Consider the following 18,322-nt stretch of genomic DNA (forward strand, 5'->3'; position numbering starts at 1 on the left):
TCAATATAGCTGTGTGGGAGAAGGAAAAACACTGAGATGGAAGGGTTGGATATGAACATGAATGAATTAACTTTATTGAGATTTAGAAAAAGCTAATATTACACTTGAGGAACAATAAAATGGATAGAAAGGCGTAAGAGAACGACACAAATAAGAAACAGTATCCTGTGAAGGATTTATTGCAGAGGAGCCATCAGCTCTTTTGAGGAAGGTAAAAGCCCAGGAGCAGATGGCGCTCCTGTAGACTTTTATCAAACTTTTTTTCTTCAGGAACCCAACAGGAAGGTTTAATCTCCTACTGTTGTTACATCTTCCTCGTGAAAACCAGCCAAGGCCAATTACATGGCGGTGTAAAGTCGAACACCACCCCACCCCCTCCTCCATTCTTACCTTCAGATGACTGCTTTCCAGTTTACTTTGTTGAAGAGGAAGTCATTTTCATGGCTGTGATTTAAAAGCCTGAACAACAACATCATTACGATGGGGGAAGCGAACAAAACGATGACAAATACTGAAATTTTGCAGAATCGGTGGGTGATTGAAAAGGACATAATTATATTTTTGAACAAGATACTCCAGACCTGGAAAGGGATATTAAAGAGTACGTCTGATAACGTGTTTTCACAATGTGATACGTGTGTGAATTCAATCAGTTTTACTTTATTCCGTGCTTTAACTCATCCCGAATCATGCATGAAAGATCACTTATTAAAAGTATTGTATTATGCGAGCCAAAACACAATGTAGCACAAGATGAACATAATTCTCTGGAGTAAATATTTGTGCATGTACATGCTGTACCCCTTCATCAAAGACGGTTTGTTTCCACCCCATATTCTGTGATGAATACCGCTATAGTCCTTCGTCTCCTTCGGAAATGATGAAATTACACTTAATGATGTTGGTGGTATCACAGCGAAACGCTTTGCATTCGCAGAATAGCTGCAGTTGTTGGTGCTTTTCTTCTTCTACAAAGGCGCTGCATCGCGGTTCAAGGAACAGGGGCAGTTGTGTTTACCCTCGTTTGTAATTACACAAAAAAATGCGTTTGGTGCTGCGGTCAGAGCTGCTTAAAACACAACACAAAAAAAAGATATGTTTGTTTTAAATTGAGGGAAAACCAAAAACAAAACTTTGCCAGTTTCTTTGCTCGGAGTTGAAAATATGCTGTATTACATGTTGTTTTGTTGTTGCATTTTAATGACAGGCTGACATCGAACATGCACAGTGATTAAATGTGCATCACTCCCAGCACGTCAGAGCTCCTCTGGAGAATCCAACCGTTTTTCACGTTGGTGTTTGCCAATTAAAAGCTATTAGATCACAATGAGAAAGCAATTTTCAAGTATTTGCACCTAATTCAATTATAAATCACGCTCAAAGTGCAGTTCATTTACACCAGTTTCCCCTCAAGGCTGCTGGTAATCTACACCCAGGCTTCCCTGTGAGGTCTGCCCCTTTTGAAATGTTCGGTATACAATGGGCATGGAGAGGCGGAGGGGAGAGGCTTTGGGGCTGAGTTAATTGGTGCAAAGAGCAACGTGGTAGAACGTCTCAAATCTACCTTGTTTGCAGAGGATGAAAGCCCTCTAAAGCTGGAACCTGGGCCAACTGTTATTGAGCGAGGCTGCACCATCGAAAGGCAAACAGTGCCGGATATCTGTGCTCAAATGTTGAAAGCATGCTTCTTGTGTGATGTATCATATGACAGACATTATAAACACAACACACATTAACATAACTTTATATCCCAAAGAGGTGTTGGTCATTGGTGCTCGTGTATGTCAAATTTTCATTTTAATTAAGGATAGTCACACATATAAAAACATCAAAATTACCTTTAAATATGGTCAGATACTGTTATAATACAAATATGCTGGCTTTAAAAAGCAGAAGGTTGCTTTTGTGAATTACATTATACACAAAACTATGTATCTACAGTCAGCAGCACAATCAAAGCTCGATAGTTCGCCAAGCTGAAAACGCAACGCACAGTTTTCACAGGAATTGCGCCGTTGAATAACGCTGTTGTGGTGTAAAAGCACGGCCAAAATGCAACAAACTTTTGTTGTCGTTGTTGTGTAAATAGCCCCTAAATCTGTTTAATGATTTGACACAGCTATGGTTAAGGTTTGGTTAGTTTTGGCACAAAAATTACTTGGTTAGGTTTAGGGAAACCTTGCTGTTTTGGTTAAAATTACTACTCCATACACGTTGGGGGACCTTTGTCATCATGATAACAATAATGAGCATGTGGTTAAGGTTAGGGAACAATTGGTTCAAAGGTCCAACTTGTAAGAAAGTTGATTTTTGAGTCAAAAATACTGACGAGTCGGGTCAGCCGCCATCCCAATGCACCTGTAATTGACGAGTTAGGAATTCTTACAAATTGGACCTTTAACGATGAACTTTGACTGTTGGTTGGAGACAGGAAATGTTTCTACATCAATGTAGCTGAGTTTCTCACTCTTGTTCTTTTCTGATATGTATCCGTTCATCTTTGCACAACGGGACAAGGGAGTTGAACCAATTTATTTCAAGGTCATAGAGCAAAAAGAAAAAAAAACATTGCATAAAAATCCATGATTGACAGACAGTAGCGAGAGTCTGTTCAGTGAACTCCCCTGTCGAAGATTCAAATCTTTTCGTGTTGACCTCCCTGCCATTTCCTGTTTGCCCACCGTCCTCGGCTGCTCGATTGTAAACTAAATGATATACCGCTCCTCTCTCGCCCGAGTCAGTTGTCTTTCACTGCCCGAAACCCGACGGTCCGCCGTACCTTCAGCTAAATCTCAAACGCCTCTCTCTAGAGGTCACCCTCTGCAGCACCACATAAAACACTCGGAGGCTGGACTCTACAAATGATGGGTCAGATAGAAATGAATGATGACAGATATTATCACACTTTCATACAAGCAAGGAGAGACATTATGAGCCGGTGTTAGAGACAGGCTGACGATCATGGCTAAAGTTGTATTGATGGTAGTAGATCTGATCCAACCTTTATGTTCATGACTGACTTTCCAGCAGTGTCACGGCTGATTTAGAGGAGAAAATGAATGATGTTGCTAAATTTGTGTGATACACTTTAGGTGCGCTATGTAGTTTTTGGGGGAAGAAACGTTAATCAGAAGAAAAAGATCATAATTGACTGATGTTCTATGCCTCATTTATTTTAATTTCTTCTCCAAAAACTACATAGTGCCCCTTTAATTTTTCAAAATAAAACGCACATTTAGCTACATTTATTTATTTCTAGCACATTTTTACACATTTTTCCTATCAAAACATCCAAAAGAAGACTTATTATGTCTTAAGTCTTATTTAATGGAGGATATCCCAGAAAGGTGTGACAACTGCAGATCAATTCACAAAACACACTTTTGAAGGATTATGAAGTAATGCATTTTGCTGGTGCATGATATGACCACAGAGTTTCATTTAAATGTAAATCGTAGACTAGCCTCAGATACCTGTGAACCCAAACTCAGTACTAAATGGTAGTGTGTCTGCGTGTAAGCAGTCAAAGGAACTACGGGAGCAAACAGGAAACTCTGCATCTGGATTAACAAGATGAAGGATGTGTCGGCCGCGCCATGTGCAGTGTTTCTTCAGCCTCACTGGGTGTTTTATTAGACTCACTTCTTGCCTCTGTTTAATAATAATGTGTCACTGAAGGGCACGTATGTGATATTAATGATACTGAAGGCAAGACCTGCCTGAGTGCAAGTATTTCTGCCCTTCCTCCTCTTAAAAAAGCAGTTTAATCTCATTCATAGGTGATGTGCCTTATGGCCACTTCAGATCGGAGATTTGCGATGAGACATACTGTAGCCGTAAAGTCACAGTTTTGTTAACGACGTCATCTCAGGCTGTCGGAGGCGGGCTGACAGATTCATGTTAACAAATCCCAACTCGATGGTTTTAAAATATGGGCCACTTGTGTTTGTGTAACCAGTATAAACGCAGCACATTTACATGAAAAATGTCACGAAAAGATGGGATGACGAAGCCGTGTGGCAGCTTTTTAAAAAGAAATCACACACAAGAACTGAACTGCACAAGACTTTGAGATAAATTACGACTGATAAACAAAAGTTTTATTGATGTAATTAATTTCAAGCAACATTAACAAAGACTGTGGCAGATGTCTCAGATCTGACAGTTGACTTGTTCAGCTGTTTGTTTTATGCGTTGCCAGGAAGCAGAAGGTTAAGGATTGTTTAGTCACAACAGTTGGTGCATGAGACACATGAGACACGCTATAAATACGTTTTATAGAGGGTTTTTTTATTTTAGTACATTTACTCCAAATGACTGCATTGAATCAAATAAAACACATAATTTAAATAAAAATATAAAGCACATGAAAATTTTAAAAACAGCCTGCAGTCCCATTGGGTCATTGTTGGTCCATAGTCAGCACACTGTTCTGTACGCAAACCTGAGGTGTTAAAAGAGATAAATTATAGTGGAATTAGACTGGCACTTAGCAGAGTGGATAGGCAAATGGCCAACAGTCCCCTTTAATTCAATCAAGCCTCAAGCAATAACTATCATTTAAGCTCATCGCATTTGTAATATCTAACGACAAAACAATGCAGATGGAATCATTATTTCCATTGTGTTGTGGAACAATAATAATATTTTTTATCAGGATCCGCATCAAATTGTACCCAGTCATAGATACCAGCCACCTTAATGTGCCTGATTTTTTCATCATGATCCATTATTCATGAAAATGATGTAAATCTTGCAATAAAGAAATTGAGGGGAAAAAAAATCCTGGATCTGCTCTTTTATCCGCATCCAATCCTGATGTAATCCTGCTGAAAAACCAACCAAACAACCAACCAATGACACAACCAACAGACCAACCAACCAAACCAACCAATCAACCAACCAACCAACAACTGAACCAACCAAACAACCAACCAACAACCCAAACAACCAACCAATGACCGAACCAACAGATCAACCAACCAAACAACCAACCAATGACCCAACCAACAGACCAACCAAACCAAACCAACCAACCAATGACACATCCAACAGACCAACCAACCCAAACAACCAACCAACAGACCAACCAACCAAACCAAACCAACCAAACCAACCAACCAACCAACCAACCAACCAACCAACCAACCAACAACCCAACCAACCAAACAACCAACCAATGACCCAACCAACCAACCAACCAACCAACCAACCAACCAACCAACCAACCAACCAACACAACCCAATAAAACCAAACCAAACCAATCACCAACTGGTTGAAAACACAACACAAATTCGGCTGCACTGTGAGGAACAGAGATGAATTGTTGAAAATCCACAGCTTGAATAAAGTGATTCATCATTCATCATTAAATGGATTAATATATTTTTAATATTATTAAATAAACTTCCCTTAATCAATATAAGAATGAAAGGAACCCCCAAAAAAGCTGCACGGTAGGAACCACTATTCACTGTTTAGCTCAAGGTCACATCATTATTGCTTAATTGCATTTTTTGGATATGTAAGGTTTTGACTGAATCTAAATTTAAGCTGCAAGGGACTTATTCATGAAGTACATCCACTCCAGTGAACTACATCCCCGCCAGTGCTTGTCATATCTTTGGATATATTGGTGTAGGAGGATGATAGGAAGTTGATTGCTCTCTCCATTACTCACACAACGCTGCAGCGATGTGTATCCAGTTTGTTTGGGTCTCTTGTTCCTCCCCCACATGAGCACTTGTAAACCGAAACATACACAATTAGCAAGGTATATTTATCACAGTGCAGATAATTGCAAAATTGGAGCGTAGAGTGGGCCTTGTACCAACTAACATACTGTACCGGGAACTGCAACAGAAACTCCACAGGTAGAAACAGCTACATAAGGGCTCAAACTCTGGCAACCTGACACATAATCCTCTTGTTTGTAGCTTAGACGGTCACATAGGGGATGCCATACAGAGCTTAAAACCCGGAACAATTGCCAAATACATCAATTACTGGCAATGATACCATCTAGTTATATACACTTATTCCCAAAACAAGAATGCCCTTATTACAAGACCTCCACAGGCATATGTTAGTTAAGCTTGTATCCCTAGAAATTTCTCATATTGGCCAACTGTGCAGCTCATTTACAGCCAATTCTCATTCTGTGAGTTGTGGAGCTTGTTTGGTTAGATTGTCTAGTTAGTGTTTCTTCTTCAGGAATCTCTAAAAACAATTTGAGATTTGACATTTAAAATTTACATCAAGATATAGACTTTGATACGTAACGCAACATTATTTAATATGGGCTGATGCTTCACACGTTATTATCAAGTCAATGCTGAATTTCTAATTAAAACATCATATGGTATGCATTGTAGTAGGTGCAAAGGTAACACTTGATGATGAGGTAAAGAGAAATGTGAGTAGTTGAGGAATTAATCAGGAACGACTTGATAATTAATTAATCATTAATGAGTAATCCTTGAAAAACTGCTATTTGTGGACTTTATAGCAGATAATGCTGAGTCACTGGGAGGTACTATATTCATAAATCATTAGGTAATAATAACTTGAACGTGAATCAAAAAACACTTTTTCATGACTTGTAACTGATTGAACCACACACTAAATGGCACAAACTAATAACAGCATGTTAATTACTAATTACATAATCATTAGTTACTCTTTTTGTTCACAACTGAAACATAATACTGAGTAGTTACTATGTAGACTCAAATTAATTTATCATTAGTTATTTGTATGCCCTCATAAGTAAAGTGATACTTGATACTGAGTAGAAACCAAAATACACTCATTAAGTATTACTTTCCTGATGCTTAGTTACTTTTTGTTCCCATCTCAAGTAAAGTGAAACAATACTTAGAACCAAGTATTAGGTACTTAATCATTAGTTACTCTTTTTGTCCCCCCTCAAATAAGTGTAACATAATACTGAGTAGTTACCAAGTAGACTAATTACAAATAACTTTATTCAATAGCAATTTTTTTTGTCCCAACAAGTAAAGTGATACTTGATACTAAGTAGTAACCGAGTACACTTGTTAAGTATTAAGTAATTAATCTTAAATCACTCTTCATGGCCCTGCTGCCATGAAGTAATGAGGGACTACTTAGTAATTACTCAGTATGATGTTTGATTATATGTGATTTGTGATAATTTCATTAGTAATTAATGAGTCGACACTAGTTTGTGCAACTCGGCAGCTGGTTCCCAGTTATCCACGAACAATTCATGAAAAAAGTGATAGTGTGATGATTTGCTAATATTTATGAATCATTAATGCATCATTAATATCTCCCAGTAACCCATGACTATCTACTATACAGTCCTCAAATCAGAGTTATTCAGGGATTACTCATTATTAATTAATTAATTATTAAGTCATTCCTGATTATTTTCTATCTTGCTCCTTTGTAACTACTCACATTTGTTTTCTTGTTATTATAGTGTTACCCAAAGGCCCATTCACTTCTTACTATATTTAATTAAACCAGTACTATTTACACAACCAGGTGTGTAAATAGTACTGGTTTAATTAAATATAGTAAGAAGTGAATGGGCCTTTGGGTAACACTATAATAACAAGAAAACAAAGAAAACACTGTTATAACAGTTTAAGGTCTAACACTAAAGGAACGAATTGAAGGGGTTGTCTTTATTTATTTACTTCCTCCTTAAGGGGATAATGCCATCAATCTCTCTCTGTCTCTTTTCTCACCAGTTATTTGCCTCACTCTCTGACTCTTTGTTTTTTTTTCTCCGTCGATACGAAGATGGCCTTGTTTTTCAGTCCTCTCTACCGGCACCAAGCAAAACAACACATAAAATCAAAGAGCTAATGAGACCCGTTTTATTATTTCTGTTAATGTTCTAATTAATCTTCCATTCCCTGTCAATGGGTGGCCCTCATGCTTATCAGATCTCATGTAAGTTATTAAATTCACTGCCGCTCTACTTCCATGATAGTCATAGAAAGGTTATAAGTGCAAGAATAAGAATAAACAAACACCAAATGAGTCACATAGATTCCATCTCAGATTTTCAAGTCGAGGCGAAAATAATCAACCTAAAGAAATTATATTCAACCTTTGCAACAATCACAGTAATTATGGGCTGTGTGTACTGTAGCTGTGTGTTAGCAGGACAAATGTCACTGAGATTGCTCACTGAGATAAATGTTTTCATTATGCCTGCTAAAGAAAACTAATTAACTCCAGTACCTATGCTGTTGTGACACCATGGCTTTCTATATCTCAGATAGTGACTGGAACAAAATAAACACCTGTGCCCTGGCATGGTGGCACTATTTCATGAATATATCAGAAAAAAAAAGAAAACAGGCAGCGTAGTCCGATTATATTATCTGCCAAATATAAAGAAGGCGTTTATGTACACAGCGGGCGAAACTCTTTTTTTGTTAAACCCAAAACATAACATTTGCAAACTGACGCATTCGTTACTGCTGCCGAGGAGGATGCTCTGTCATTTTTCTCTGTTTGTCAAGATATCTCCAAAAGGATGGCTTAAAACATGAATAGATTTCCATGAATCCCATGGGACAGACGCAGGGCCGCCGTGCATAAAGGAATGCATTACGTTTTTGCAAGCACATTGTATTTAGATTACATATCTTACATGGTGTTTATACCTGGAAATGGCAATGCTAATGTATGTAATCTGACACCGGTGGAAACAAATTGTATCAGCAGTTGGTTTCAGTTGAACGTTGGGCTGCTATTGGCACAGTTGTATAGCAGCTGCAGGTTCACTGACGCTGATACATGAGCATTCTGTCAGAACTGTGATGAACCAAATATTTACATAGTTTCTACTCTCCAAATGCCCAAGTTGGAGGATTATGTTTTGGTACTTTTCAGCCAAAGTCAGTCCAACTGATGGTTTGCCAGTCTATCTAAACTATTTGATAGATTGCCATGACATATTGTATTGTACAGACATTCATGGTGCCAGGAGGATAAATCCTACTGACTTCGGTGATAATAAACACTGACTGCTGCTCACTATACTGGACTTTCTTCTCTTTGCTGTAGTGTTCTTGGTCTGGAGACATCTGCATGTGTCCTGGCAGACTTTGCAGACATGGGTAGATGTTGTTTTTAAGTCCCGTGGACCCATATGGAGCCTCCTGACATGCTGATCTAGCATAGATAACTTTAAGGTTTTGAACGTATTAAACATTATATATATGCGTAGTGTTAACATGTCAGCATTATCATTGTGTACTTGTAAGTGATGTGTGATTGAGAAGAATTTAATTTTGAGTGTTGCTCTGCGGTAAGAAAAAAATATTACGTAATATGCATGACTTATGAAAATGTAATTGTCATGGTTTGGGTTTTTTCCCCACTTCCTGTCTTTGTCTTTTTTCCTGCCTTTTTTCCTGCTTGTATTTAAGTCCAGTCATTAGTTCAGTATTTGTGAGGCTGTCTGTTCTGCTAACCTGTTTCTGTGGTTTATATTGGAATAAAGTTTTGTTATTGCATTTGGCTGCACATTCACTCGGCTCTCAGCTCAAAAAACAAATCACTCCTGACTTGATCACAAACAGGACATGAACCGCAGTCACCGCAGGGAAAGTCCTGTGTATGACCCATCCAACAACCCCGTCAATCCCCCAACTCGGACTTTTCTCACTCTTTATACTTGTGCAATAAACGGACACTTCAAGAAGTGACCCTAGAGGGGTTCCTACAGCTTCAGACTAAGAAGTGTAAGGCAATTGACCAGACTGCGGTAATTCAAAGCAAAGTATTCCAATGCTGTATTCACTGTCTCAGACTTGCCTTCATATCAGACTATTGACTACCTCTATTGGAATGATGTGTGTATATTTGGCACATCTACACATACCTTATAAGTTATATCTGTGCAGTTTGTTTGACTCGTCCGTATTGTAAGGTTATCAACCAATTAAAAAGTCAAATTTCTTGTACAATGGTTCGGCTTGACAATCAGAAAATTATCATGATTAAGTTGGCGAGCTGGATTTCAAAAGGAGTCAGTCTGTTCAAAAGGAATGTGTGAAGAGGAGTGGGTTTTAATATCTTTTTACGTCTTTATAGACTTTTGAATCAGATAAACTTGTAAAAAACTGTAAAAAAAAAAGCAGATTTTTGTTAAAAGCATGGTAGGAATTAAACATCTCTGATATTAAAACCAGTGCTCAATAATTCAAAGCACAAACTCCCCAACATTCTCGACAAAAGCTCTCATCTGTTTCACACCACCAGTAAGAAATAAAGCACACGTCCTGATTTGCCTGGTGTTCACTCAGTGTGAAAGTCTAACAAGTGCAAGAGTTATGGGGTTAATCCAGAACAAATGTAAGAAGCCGAGGTGAGGCCATTACGGTTTAATGTCTGCTGTCCTCATGAATCAGGCACCCTGTGCTGGGAATCATGGGAAGGTGTGGAGCGCTTACGACTTTTCCCAATGGGCTTTTTCTCAGTTTGGCATCCCCAAGGTGAACATCCTATTAACCCCTCAGTGTTTGTGCAGAGACAGATTGGTTCATTTGAGTGCCAATGAACCAGAAGGCTTTTTAGAAAGTTCCTCCAACACATGCAAGCCTCTCTCTCTCTCTCTCTCTCTCTCTCACACACACACACTCACACACAAACACAAACTGAGCATTATAGCGACTTCTCTTGGCAGCCCGTTCACTCTAAGCAGCTCTAAAAAGGTTTGGTATCGACAAAAAAGGCAGATAATTAACACTTATTGAAAATAGAATAAGTACATCCAAAAGGAGGGATGGCTGTAGTAGCACAGTCTCCTGTCTATGTTTCCTCCACTTACTATGATTAGTGCAATGTGATCGTTTGTTTGTTCACTCTCCAGGAGAAGTCGGTGTAGGGAAATGGATAGGTGGATGGATGGAAGTAATATGGAAATTGCAATATTGCCAAAGTCATTATCCAAATCGTAGGAGCTGTAGAGTTTTTGTAAAAGGCAAAATGTGTCACAACTAGGGCTGGCCAATATAGGATATATATCGTTTTCCTGGTTTTAAAGGCTGCATTACAGTAAAGTGATTCAAAAACTGTGATTGTTTGAGTCATCCCTATAATATTTTTTGCAATATCGATATCAAAATAGGGCCTATTTGGTCAGAAGGATTGCAAAATATCAAGGTACATATCGTGTATCGCAATACGGCCTAAAAATAATGTAATATTAATTTAAGGCCATATTGCCCATTCCTAGTCACAACGTACCATAGTATAAATTAAGCATTGTGGTGCTACAGAGATGCCCTGGGCTACAAATCATATTCTCCCAATGTAAGGGAACATGTTGTTTGGTGCAGACCAAATCACATCATCATTTTTATATGTTTTCCATTGTAAAGGACATGAAACAACATGACCATTACCACCAAAATCAGGAGACATATTGTAATCACAAAATAATCATACTGTGATTTTGCCCCAGGCTGTTGAAAACAAGTGAGGGAAAACGTGGAATAAATACACAAGGACTGATTGACTAATGACACACAGGTGAACAGGAAACAAGGTGGGAAAAAGACAGGAAGTGGAAGGCAAAACTCAGTTGTCAAGGTGAAAGCAGAGAAGGTGGACCCAGACGCAGTAGACGGCAGGCAGGAAGATCGTCAAAGTTTATTCAGGATTAAGGTAACACGAGGGACAGGCAAACACAACAGATGACTGAACAGATGACTGAACAAAAGACTGGACTTAAATACAAACTAAACCAACGAGGGAACGAGATGCAGCTGGAGTGAGGCGGAGGGAAATGAACGGTAAAACGCGAGAAACAGGGAAGGGGCTGATGCAAGACAGGTGTGGGGGGAAAACCAGAAAAACAGAACATAGAAAGAAGCAAAATACACAACAACAAGCTAGAAAACACACACAGTGAATCTAAAATGACAGGACATCAATAGAATAAAAGTCATTTACAGTTACAACCAGATGGCATTTTGTTCAGTTCATTACCTCACAGTTGAATTGTGTGTCAACACAGCCACAATATTGGCCTTTTAACATGCTGTGTACAATCCTAAAGTTATTTACCTTTCCATAATCCAGTATAGTTTAGTAGCAGCCTCATTCTACTACTTTTGGCAACACCTTTGGTGTCCCCTTCAGAAACGTTTCCTTTATTGTCTCCCCCCCCAACAGTGAAATGAAATATCCGCCTCACTTTTACACATTTGAGTAACTTTTCCGAGAAACCAATGTGATTTTTAAATGAAAAGGTAAGTTAAGGTTCAACAGGAAACATAAAAAGGAAAAACAAATTATTTTATTTTGTGAGAGTGTGGAGGAGTATTGGAGAGTCTCCCAGCCTGAGGAAAGAAGCTGCTCTGTAGTCTGGTGGTACGGCAGCGGATACTTCTGTATCTTTTGCCAGACGGCAGCAGGGTGAACAGACTGTGGCGGGGGTGGGTGTTGTCTTTTAGTAGTGTGCGTATATATATTGTGTATAGTATATAATCATGACTTCAGGAGGACGTGTGGTAGCAGAAACAGGATGTGCAATATTGGAGAAGACACACATGTACATAGAGACACACTAAACCTCACATGCACTCACATATAAATGAATTAAAAGCCTGTGCAGAATAGGAAGCTCATACAAAGACATCTCATAAAAACACCTCCCTTACACCTTTATAGCCACCTCTATTTGCCTTAACCTGGAGCTTTAACTCACCCTTCATTCAACTTCAAATGAATAAGTACCAACAAGTTCTTCTCCCCCTTAAAAGTTCGAAAAACTAATTTTGCTGGAGTAGGAATGGAGAGCGAGAAATTTGCCTCCCAAATGTGTCTTTTTCTCTTGGTCTTCGCCCACACAGTAACAATGTGTCCACAATACTGAGCGCAATATTCCAGTCAAACAAAAATATGACTTATTGGCAGAAGTAGTGCAATGTATTGAGAATATAAATCAGCTGCTGCCTGTTTTATACACTGATTCCTCGGTGTGATCATGATGTGTCTGATGCAGCAGCGGCTCTAAATCAAGAAAAACCAACCGCATTAAGTATGTCCAGCGCATCTGATCCACAAGAAAGATCTGCTGTCAGCTAGACTAAATCCGCGCCTGTCATCAAAATGGCAAAACAAGCTCCTGGCATCCTCGGCTCATTGTTGAGGAGATGTCACAGCATGCACGGCGGCGTACTCTTGACATCGAGCAAACTTTGGAATCGCAGGGTGAGAAACTGGTAATGAGAGAGGAGCTCCGAGTTCCCCGCCGCTTCTTACCTTAGCTGTCTGTCAGGAGCCTCGTTATCTCAGCTTCCTACTGCTGGTCGGCCTTGTTATCCTTAAGTCCTGTCTATTGTCTCATTACTTCTAAAGGGAAAGAACCAGTGTCATATTAAAAGACTGGACTGTATCTATTCATAGAAGCCAGGACGGAAATTCATCACAATGCCTCGGCTGTAGGGATTAGCCGGTATCCTCGCCGAGCTAAAATCACCTGTTGTACTACAGTCAGGGAACATCAATTGGATCTTGATAACGGTGTCAGAATCTAATTCAATGCCCAGATCTTCCAATCCAGTGATCATCAGTCCGGCGTAGCGAGAAATTTCCCCTCTGACACTGGATTAAATGCACTGCTGTGATGTCTGACAAGATCATAACCTCGGCGTGATGTCCAACTCATCACCTCGTGATTGTCAGAGTCTGGTGCCAGCGCCCAGACGAGCCACCTTGCCGGTAAAAGGAAAATTTCACCTTCACGTATGATCACCTTGTCAGCAGTCTTGATCGTTATTGCATTCAAGGAGTTGCTGTGGGTGAGTTGCTAGAAGTTTTTAGCGAACTTGCTTGACCTTTTAGTATTTTCCGGTTGAAAACAAGGTCTTTCGTGGCAGGAATGGTGTAGTAAGACTAATAGACTGACATTTTTCCATAGAGAAGAAAGGTTGGAGCTCTGTCCCATTGTTTTTGAAATGCAATATATATATGTACATAGTGATTACATCCATGTGATTTGAACCACTGGAAAAATCTCAATCAATGGTATCAAGTATGGTAATAATGCGTTGCTATTACAAGCGAAACAAAGGGAACAATCAAAGTATTATACATTATAGCCTTTTAAAAGTGTATCCCAGGGTCTTTAAGTGCTTTTTAGACCTCCCATGTCTCCTCTGTGCCAACACACTTGACCGCTACTGGTCTCAAACTAATTAGTACGTCAGCCTGCCTGTCAGCAGTTCTTTCTTAGCTCACAACTATTGGACTTTCTTGGTCTTTGAGGGTTTGCACCCTGCTGTTCCTGAAAAGGTGGCTTAAATTAAATAACTTATATTCAAACGGTGATGCAGAGTGTTCACAGGAAGGGCCCTGATTAGTGACTTTGGACAGAGAATGATATTTCTAATTTGTAACCCCATTTTACTTTTAATTTCTAGATAAATGTACCGTAAACATCTTAACAGGTATTAGGAACTTTTTAATCCCAAAGTAATCTCTGAGCTTTCTTACTGTTGGTAAGCAAATCTGGATCAGAACAGAATCCAATCAGACTCCGGGTGTTTACTCCTCCAGGAGGCCTGGCTCTGCACCAAACTTCCCACACAACAATCTGCCATCGTCTTTTGTTTTGATAGAGCGATCCCTAGCACTAAAAATCAAATATAATGTGATCAAGCTGGGTGTCCTGGATAATACATCGCAAATTATATTGTGGACTTCTTTTTCTTAAATCCAGACATAAACACCCACCATCCTCCTGACTCAATGTTTGTGTGTGGATCCTTTCTAAGCCGAACTCTCCCTTTAAGACCTTTAAGTGTCACTGCTCGGAGAAGTGTTTGCTCTGAGAAGCACTGAACATAACAGGCGGTTTAAATTAGAATCGCATTATAAGTATTTGAACAGCACTCAGAGCGACTACATATTTGATGAATGCCTTCCTTGAGTTTTCATAATACAATGGGTTTAGTGTTTAAGAGCGGCATTTTAAATTGATTGGTCTGCTCTCTTTAATAGTCACATTCATTGAGGGCAAATGCTCTATTTAGTATTTAAGTTTTTCAAAGACGTCTTGATGTGAAAAGGGGCTTTAATTAAACAAAAGGCAAAAACGCTACGAGGCTTAAGCTGCTGTGTCCCTTCGGTGCTCACAGGCCTCTCGGGTTATCACAAACAAGCCAGCTGGCCGACTGCTTTAGAGCGTACGACGCATCAGAGGTGCTCAGGTGTGCTAGCAGTGCATGTCGAAGGAAAAAACAAATCTTAAAACCTGTTTTCAAATACATATTTTAGGAGCTCTTTGGAAAAAAAAAACAGTATTTTATTTTATTTTTTTTTTAGAGAAGGTGGCTCGCAGGAATCTCTCCATCCATCCACTTGACGATAACCGATCCACATATAGCTCAACAGCTTCCAGTCCAATTAAGAAACACATTAATTACTCATCCCCATATCATTTACCCCGTCCCCCTCCTAGTCCATGTCTCGGAGAACGTCTTGTCACAAACAATTAAGCCAATAAAGATGGAAGTTAATTAAATTAAGGGCAGTGACGTGTCGTTTGTTGCAAAGTCATTGCAATCACGCAGCCTGGAGGGTGGAGGTTATTGATGGCCGCCTTTTTTTTTGGGGCAAGTCGACCACAGTGTCTCACATTAAGCGATGGGACACATCTTGGAGAGACGGACTTGATTTAGCTTAGAGGGGATGAGGCCCGGCGGCAGATTTTTTATGCCGCTGCTCATTCCAGTTCACGCTGTGAACCATCTGTTTGTCCTGACCTCACGCCCTTGTGGCATATATGTCCTTTGCATAATTTCATGTCTGGATTTCATCAACATGCCATTTCCAATTTATGCATTATGCCAAGTGTAGAAAATATTATTAACCTATCCACCTGATATGTTTTTGGTCTGATGTCGATGAGTAATTTTCTAATTTAAAGGAGCAACTCACTTCTGTGTCAAAGAGCAGAAAGCTACCAGTGAACTTTGGTGCGAGTTGAAACTTTAAAGCAAGCTTTGCCCCAATTTGTGATGCAATAGCCAGTGCTTTGCAGTAGGTGTCAATGGCAAAAACCCAATGAAAGATCCCCTAAATCCAACTTTGGTAATGTTGTCAGGTGTGCTCTCTATAAAAATGAACCAGAGCCATTCTTTTGTCGTACTTCCTGTTGTAATTTAGAAGCAAAATGTGTCATTTTTTAAAAAAAAACCCTGTTTATTATTAAGATTTCTATTTAAAATGTGTTAATATACTGTATTTTGAATAATGTGACCCAACAAATGTTTTCATACCTAAATAACAGAATAGATCGTTTGCAAATGACTACCAAATTTATATATATGACCGCTCCATACATGGACCATTCCCAAAACTACAGGATGTCAGTTAAGTATGTTATGTAGTTAATGTTGTGAAATGGTTGCAGTTTGGTTACATTAAGCTGAGGCAGCAAAACTACTACTTAAACTACTAAAAAAATGTAGGGTTTGGGTTAAGCCCTGGTAGCTCACCCGGTAAAGCGTGTGGCCCGAAAAAAAAATTCTCAAAAAAAAGTCTTAAAACGACAGACTTCTTCATTATCCCAAAAGTTTTCAACAATATTCAAACCCGGACAAATCCACATTTGTGCTTGAGTCACTTCAGATAGATTTTCATCAGCAGTGCTGGTTGTTCAATGGTGTATTCACCACCAGTAAAGTGACTTTGGGGTGGATAAACACCGGATAAGTAACGCTAATAACATCATATAATCCTGCATACAAACAGCTGGATTACTCTACTGAGCATTAACCTTAAGCTAACCACAGCAAGAACACTGTCTATTGAACTACTAAGGGCGTCTGTTATAAATATGTATCACACTGAGTTGTACGGCTCTATCTGTCTTACCCAGACCTTCAAACATCACTAATGTTCTTAAACTCATAAAAGCAATGCAAATACAAAGGACAGACCGTTTTCATAAAATCAGTGATACTGAATTTTAAACCCACATATCAGTCGTACGCACATATTCCTAATTGGAGGCGAGAAGGATTAATGAATGAATTACATGCTTTAGTGATTCCTGCTGGGCAATTCAGTGTTTGCCTCGCCCCTCTCCACAGGAAGGTCAGAGCACAGGGTCAGCTACAGAAAAGCACCCCGGGAGCTAATAGAGCTTCTTTCTGAAGGACAGTTAAGCAGACTGGATCCCTGCCAACATGTCGGGCTTAACCCTGGGTTCATGTTTTGAAGGATGGTCTCTCTAAGCATGAGACCATCTTGCCATCTCTGAACACAGAACCCTGCAGGAAAAAAACCCGACATACAGCCAATAAAGGAGCTGCTTAATGAAACAAAACTGAAGTAAACCTTTCCTGAACTAACACAGAGTTAGCAGTGATGCACTGCAAGCTCTGACTGAGGATGAAAATTAACCTTCTTACAGTAAAACTTCATTCAGGCAAATTAAAATGAGGCTCATTAAGCAAGGATCTGAACTACAGGAAGTCTCAACCTCCTCCCCAGGGTTTTGGTTGCCAGGCTTGTCCACAGGTTGTTCAGCAGCATCATGTTTCTGTGTCTGTGTCACCAGGAATGGGAGCCCCATCTGCTGCCACACGGGGGGATAAGAAGAAAAAGAAATAGCACACAGATTCTCCAAACTCTGTCCCACTTGGGTCTGACTGGCGTGCTGGTGAGAATACACAATCAGCATCATGTAGCACATCCAAGTGCTTTTGCTCCCCACCTCCTCCAAATCTGACACTTAACATTCTCCTCCTGATTTTGCATTACATCAACACAGATAACCCACCTCACCTTACATTTTTCTTCGTCAGATCTAGTCTCTGGGAGCCCGTCTTCCATGTCAAAATCCTCGTAACTTTGCAAGATTTTCAATGAGCTTCTTAATCACAATGTTACAGATCTCTGTAATTATTTGCCTGTTTCCCGTTTCAGTCATAATCACTGATCAGCCCATAGAAACACCAGGCATTGTATAGGCAGGTATGAGCCTGTCCTCTGTGGCCCAGCTTCCTCTCAGGAGGTGTTTTGATAGTTTATGAAAGTGAGTTTCCAGTCTGTACCGTTCCTGGCAAAACTCCACCCCAGGCCACAACAAACCTGTGTGAGGTACACAGTAACGTAGCTTTGCCTCTCTTCTCACACTTCCAGTTCGAGAAAACACGGCCAAGCCTGCAGGCCAACAGGAAAAACTTTGTTTTTCAAGCATACAATCTTTAAAGGAAGGCTGCTTCTTCTGACATGCTGCTCTTGTAAGGGGATACAGTCCCACGGTGCATCTTTCTCCAACCAGGCAGCAGCTTT

At 39.7% G+C, this 18,322-nt stretch overlaps 1 long non-coding RNA gene across 1 annotated transcript in view; it reads right to left on the reverse strand.

Moving 5' to 3' along the window:
- Window positions 1–4,269: 4,269 nt before the first annotated feature.
- Window positions 4,270–18,322, reverse strand: part of LOC311253014 — a 32,864-nt gene continuing 18,811 nt past the window's right edge. The window contains exon 2 of the long non-coding RNA XR_014621605.1: window positions 4,270–4,444. This is a non-coding gene — a long non-coding RNA (uncharacterized lncRNA). The remainder of the gene's footprint in view (window positions 4,445–18,322) is intronic.

Source organism: Pagrus pagrus, assembly GCF_965226575.1.
Source record: "Pagrus pagrus genome assembly, chromosome: 24".
Classification (NCBI taxonomy): domain Eukaryota; kingdom Metazoa; phylum Chordata; class Actinopteri; order Spariformes; family Sparidae; genus Pagrus; species Pagrus pagrus.